This window comes from Nylanderia fulva, unplaced genomic scaffold, assembly GCF_048542155.1.
Source record: "Nylanderia fulva isolate GAGA-0341 unplaced genomic scaffold, ASM4854215v1 Scaffold46, whole genome shotgun sequence".
NCBI lineage: Eukaryota > Metazoa > Arthropoda > Insecta > Hymenoptera > Formicidae > Nylanderia > Nylanderia fulva.
In genome coordinates, this window is record NW_028190543.1 from 369821 (window position 1) to 375362 (window position 5542).

Here is a 5542-nt window from a genome sequence, read left to right on the forward strand (position 1 = left end):
CACTTAGAAGTAAAAATATTGATAATACTGAAAGGAACACAAGTAGTGTTATAATAAAAAGTAAAACAGCTACATTGAACTTACTTAACAGTAATGAGCATAAAAAACATCTTACTCTCTCAAATAAAGCCTCCTCAAGAACATACATAATACCATCTTCCTTTATACCAACATTTATACTCCTATACACGCAAATAGGTTTGTTTTCTTCAATTTTTTCCCTATTTTCTTTGAATCCTTCGGAGGTTATAAAGTAAATAGAAGTGAACACAACCAAAAGACCAGCTGCTGCTAGCAAAAACCATTTCCATTTGCTAAGCTTAACCATTTACCTTCATACCCTCAAATTCTTAATTAAAGATTTTTTATGGTGATATCAAAAAATTTTATACGGGAAAAGCGTTGATAGAAAAGATTTAATAAATTAATTTTTATTTTCATTCTTTTAATTTTTTACATTCTCTTTATTTTGTTCTTTCCTTCTTCTAAAAAGTAAGATGTGTGGCTCGGGTTTGTGTATTAAATAATGTTCCCATCCTATGCTTTGGCATACCCCCATACCTCTCCATTCCTCTTCCTTCATAAGTCTATCTTTGGGTATTAAGGGTATTAATTCTCTGGGTAATATTACGTGTCTAAAAATATAATCCTCTGCCTCATACCAATCACTGTATATTATTTGTTCTGAGAGTGTTTTGATATTCCTCACTATCTCTTGTAACTTTTTATTTTCCATTTCCCTCCTTAAGGGTTTTTTAAATTTTCAGCTAAAGTGGAAGGGAGTAATGAGATGAGAGAGGGCACACAATGGAATGAATGAGACGGACGACTTGAAAATTTGTTTTATCTTTCCAGACCCAATCATGATAAAACCAACTTTTTTATTCATAAAAAGGAATGACAGAAGTGGGATTCGAACCCACGCCCATAAACATGGACTGCGACCTGAACGCAGCGCCTTCGACCACTCGGCCATTCTGTCTTGACGGATGTGACACCTGACAAACATAAAACAGTTTCGTCTTAAAACTTAAAAAATAAAAAAAAGTAAAAAGAAAAATAAAAATAATGCACATAATTTATTTAATATGGTTCTTCTTGTATAAAATCTCCTGTCTTGAATATAACCTTGATAATAGACAGTTATATTTTGAACCTAAATGGGATCCCATCCTCGATGAGCTGGACAAAAAGAGAGAGGATAATTTATCAAAAATGGAAGGATATCTTACCACTCATTACTTACCAAAGATATCAAGAGATTTCTATACTTATGGAGACCTTTCTCTGATGACGATTAACCTTTACAGAAAGATAATCCTTGAGCCTGAAACTGCAGAATTGGTTGGAAACATTAAAAATATTCTTGATAGTACTCATGTGACAATATTAGCACTTCAAGGTGTGGATGAAAAGCTTCTAAACCAACTTGAAACGAGCTTAGATAAAAACCCACATTATGGGATAGTTAACACTGGAAGATCCACTAAAGACATGATCTATGGTAAGGAGATCTTTCTACCGATAATTTATGACAAGAACCTTGTAATGGTAAGAAAAGGTGGGTATTTTCGTACTAAGGGGGATAAACCAGCAATCTATGCCTCATTTATCATAGCTGAGGACGCAAGAGAAGGATGGGGAAGGCCGGCTTATACAGTGATAAATATCGACATCTTCTCCACCTTTAAAGATGTTGTATCTGCGGAGTTTAATAATATCCTCAGTGATATCAAGGGATCTTTTATAGTATCACAGCTCCCAGTTATAATTCTTGGAGGTATGGGAACGGTACCTTCAGATGTAAGAGACCAAATGAAAAAACACCTGAGAAATTTAATTGAATTCGATGAGAATAACAGGGAATTATCCCGGGGTACCGTTCATGGACTTGGAAGGGAAGACGGGACACAGAGAGACTTTATCATTCTAAGGGATCCACGAAAAGTGTTTGCACTAAACTATGCAAGAATACTCACACATTATGAACCAGGTACACATTTCCCTGTACATGCTATTCTTTCCTTCAAGACGTCTATTCCGCAGGTCCATGAGGTGAAAAAGTACTAAGAATTTTTAAATTAAAAATTTTATTTTCACTCCTTCTCTCAAAAAATTTTTATGTTATTTTTTTACTTCCCTTGGAAATGAAAGAGGGTGTGTGTGTTTTTAGTGGGCATGAAGTACCTAAAGGCTCTGGGAAGGTAGTGGTGAAGCAAGATGGTAAAGCTTTGTTTTTTAAAAACAAAAAGGTTATTTCTCTCTTTGAAGAACGAATTAAACCAAGAGAAGTTAGGTGGACCCAAGCTTGTAGAATAGCACTTAAAAAAGGAAGGAGTGCTGTTAAAGAAAGAGTTGTCAAACCAAAAATTATCAAAATTGTTAGAGGATTTCCTTCTGTTCCATCTTCACTTATTGAAAAGGTAAACAAAGAGAGAGAAGAGAAACCCAAAGAAAAGATGAGATATGAAGGTGGAAAGGGTGCAAAGGTTTCTAAGGCTGATATGAGGAAAAAATAAAAATTTTAATTTAGCTTTAAGGGGACTGTCTCCTAAAATTTAAAAATTTCTCTTCCCCTCAGATATGGAGTATAAGACGGTGACCTCTAAGACTGAGTGCTTGGATTGTTTAAACTCTTCCATTCAGGTCCACATGAATCTTCAGAAGAAAGTGAGGATTTTAAGGGAAAAATTACAAAAAATTAAAGAGTATGAGGAAGACTCTTCTCTTGGTATGGAGCTTAATTTGGAACAGAGAAAAATGGTAGGTCTTAAGGAGAGGCATCTTTATTTGTTAAGTGAATTGGAGAATATAATTGCTAAGAGACAGAGCAGTACCTTCACTTTTAGCGGTCCTAACGATTCCAGAGAAGTACTAGAGCAATGCTTTGAAGTTTTAGGGATATACTCAAAAGAAGAGGAGGAAAAGAATAAAAAGAAAATTAGCAAAAAAAGGGGAGGGAAAAGTAAGGAAGAGAACAAGGAAAATAAAAAGAGCGATGGATCGCCTGGCGAAGATCTCTCCTCCAAAAATGAGAATTAAGGAGATAAATAAAGGGGTAGTTTAATTGGATTTTAAATTTTTATTGAGGATACCGCCCATACCCCTCAAAAATGGGAAAAGGTCTTTCGGTTTTTTCAGCTACTTTTGTGATGATAACAACAATGTTTGGCTCAGGAGTAATCTTCATGCCCTATGCTATAAAGAACTTGGGGTATATTTTGGGTCCTCTGTCTCTTCTAATTGTCTCGCTTTTCTCTTTTTTTGCGCTTTACGCTATTTCTTATGTTGCTGTAAAATCTCCTCAACAGCAAAAGGAGCTTTCATACTACACTGTCTGTAAGAATATCTCACCAATAATGGGAGTAGTTGCCGATTTTTCAATAGCTCTGCAGGGAGTAGGGTGTTGTTTAGCTTATCTCATAGCAGCAGCCGATCTACTTCCGGATTTATTGGGAAAGGAAATATCACGAGTTGTCTCAGTGCCTCTCCTCATTATTCCCCTCTACACACTCTCTATGATGAAAGATTTAAAAAGTCTCCAGAAGTTCTCTATCCTTAGTATAGGATCGGTTCTCTACCTTGCACTTTTGCTTATGTACTATCTTATTACTACTTTTGGAAAAGTACCTGTTGATATCACTCCATTTAGATTCGACTTTGGGTTGGCGCTAGGTGTCGTCATATTTGCTCTAGGATGTCATCAGAATATTATAAAGATATACACAGAACTAGAAAACAAAGATTTGAAGACTATTACTTCGGTTTCTCTTCTCTCTATAGTAGGAGGGACTCTTTTTTATCTGGCAGTGGGTGTGGCTGGATATCTTGTCCTGGGAGATACCATAGAAGGAAGCATTTTAGATGCTTTTATTAAAGAAGGAACACCGTTTAGGGAGTATGTAACAACAAAAACTTGGGATACAAGGGGTTTTCTTCTAATTCTAGCGATAGTATCATTTATCTTTGTTATGATGGTGGCATTTCCAATGCAAATACACCCTGCTAGAGACTCAATTCTCAACCTTTATCTCACATTCACCAAAAGATCTAAGGATGAGAGAGAATCTCTTCTTTTAAAGAGAATTATTGTCACTGTGTGTTGTATTATCCTCTCTTGCTTAGCTTTATTTAAAAAGTTGCCTTACAAGGAGGTGGTGTCTTTTATAGGAAACACAGCTTCCACTTGCATTACCTATGTGTTTCCATCCCTAGTGTTCCTTCTCTTTAAAAAAGATAGATCCTTCCTCCGCTTACTCTCCCTCGTCATGGCCATTTCCGGGGTCTCTATGATGCTCTATCTCTTATATCATCAGATGAGAGGTAAAATAAAATAAAAAATCTTTAATTAATCGTCTCTCTCAAAATATTCTCCAATGATCATACAGGCCTTATCACTTACTAATCTATCACTTTCGTCTTGAAGATCCTCGACTACAGAAAGTAATCCTGATTTATCAATACAACCCATAACTATATTCTCACCACCTCTCCTCCTGCTCCATCTTTTCCCACTCTCAAGAATTTTCCTAAGAGCATCTAAAATTTGAACTTGCATTTCTGGAAGATTCTTAGCCATGGTGAGATATTCTCTGAGTGCATCCATCAACTCATTCTTCATTAAAATTTCTAAATATTTAAAATCTACCTCACAGATATTCACACCGTTGGTTATAGCCCAACATGCTTCGTTTCTGACGTAGAGCTCTGAATGTCTCAATGCATCAATAAGAAGAGGAATGATCCCAATCTCATAAAGATATCTTACCTGCTCTGTTGTACCAGCCATGACATTACTTATGGTCCAACATATCTCCTTTCTAATTCTACTTATCTTCCTATGATCCTCATAGCCATAGAATATCTCCTTGAACAATACCAGAAAGTTCATTTTTATTATAACATCGGTCTGTTCATCCGTTCCTGTTACAATGTTTCCTATCATTCGAATTATTGGGGAGATAGAGTGATTAGCAACCCTAAGAATTGTACTATCATTCACTCCTTTATACTCTCCGTTTAAGTTTTCACTGTTCTCAGTTCTAAGTGAATCTTTTTCTCTAATTTTTACAACCATTCTCTCTAAAAAGAAATATGCTTTTGAGATAACATTACTCTTGAGTGTTAACTCTGCCATTGATACATCTGCATCGCAGATATAGCTAAGCGCCCAGAAAGAGTCTGCTACCACATCAGGATCTGGAAATTCAACAAGCTTTTGGAACACTTCAAGAGAATTCATCATATGATTTGTTGGTGGTGTGGGAGATCTTCCTCTGTTTAAATTGGAAAGTAGCCAAGTAGCATTTCTAAGTATCTTGAGATGCTCTTTAGAAAGTCTATTTATCAACTTTATTACTATCTCTCCTCCATTCTGGTTCAATATCTCATCTCTCATTTTCTCTGAATCACCTGCTATATTCCCTAGAGCCCAGATGGCTTGATCGACTAATTCCTCGTTTTGCTCACTAAGAAGGTTTAACAGAAGAGGTATGGTTCCATACTCGACCAAAGTTATGGTTTGTTCTGTACTTCCAGATGC

At 35.9% G+C, this 5542-nt stretch overlaps 1 non-coding gene across 1 annotated transcript; it reads right to left on the bottom strand.

Annotated features, from left to right (window-relative positions):
• Positions 1-898: 898 nt before the first annotated feature.
• TRNAL-CAG (transfer RNA leucine (anticodon CAG)) lies at positions 899-982 on the bottom strand. The gene has a single exon. It is a non-coding gene; the product is annotated as a tRNA-Leu (tRNA).
• Between the last annotated feature and the right edge of the window lie 4560 nt (positions 983-5542).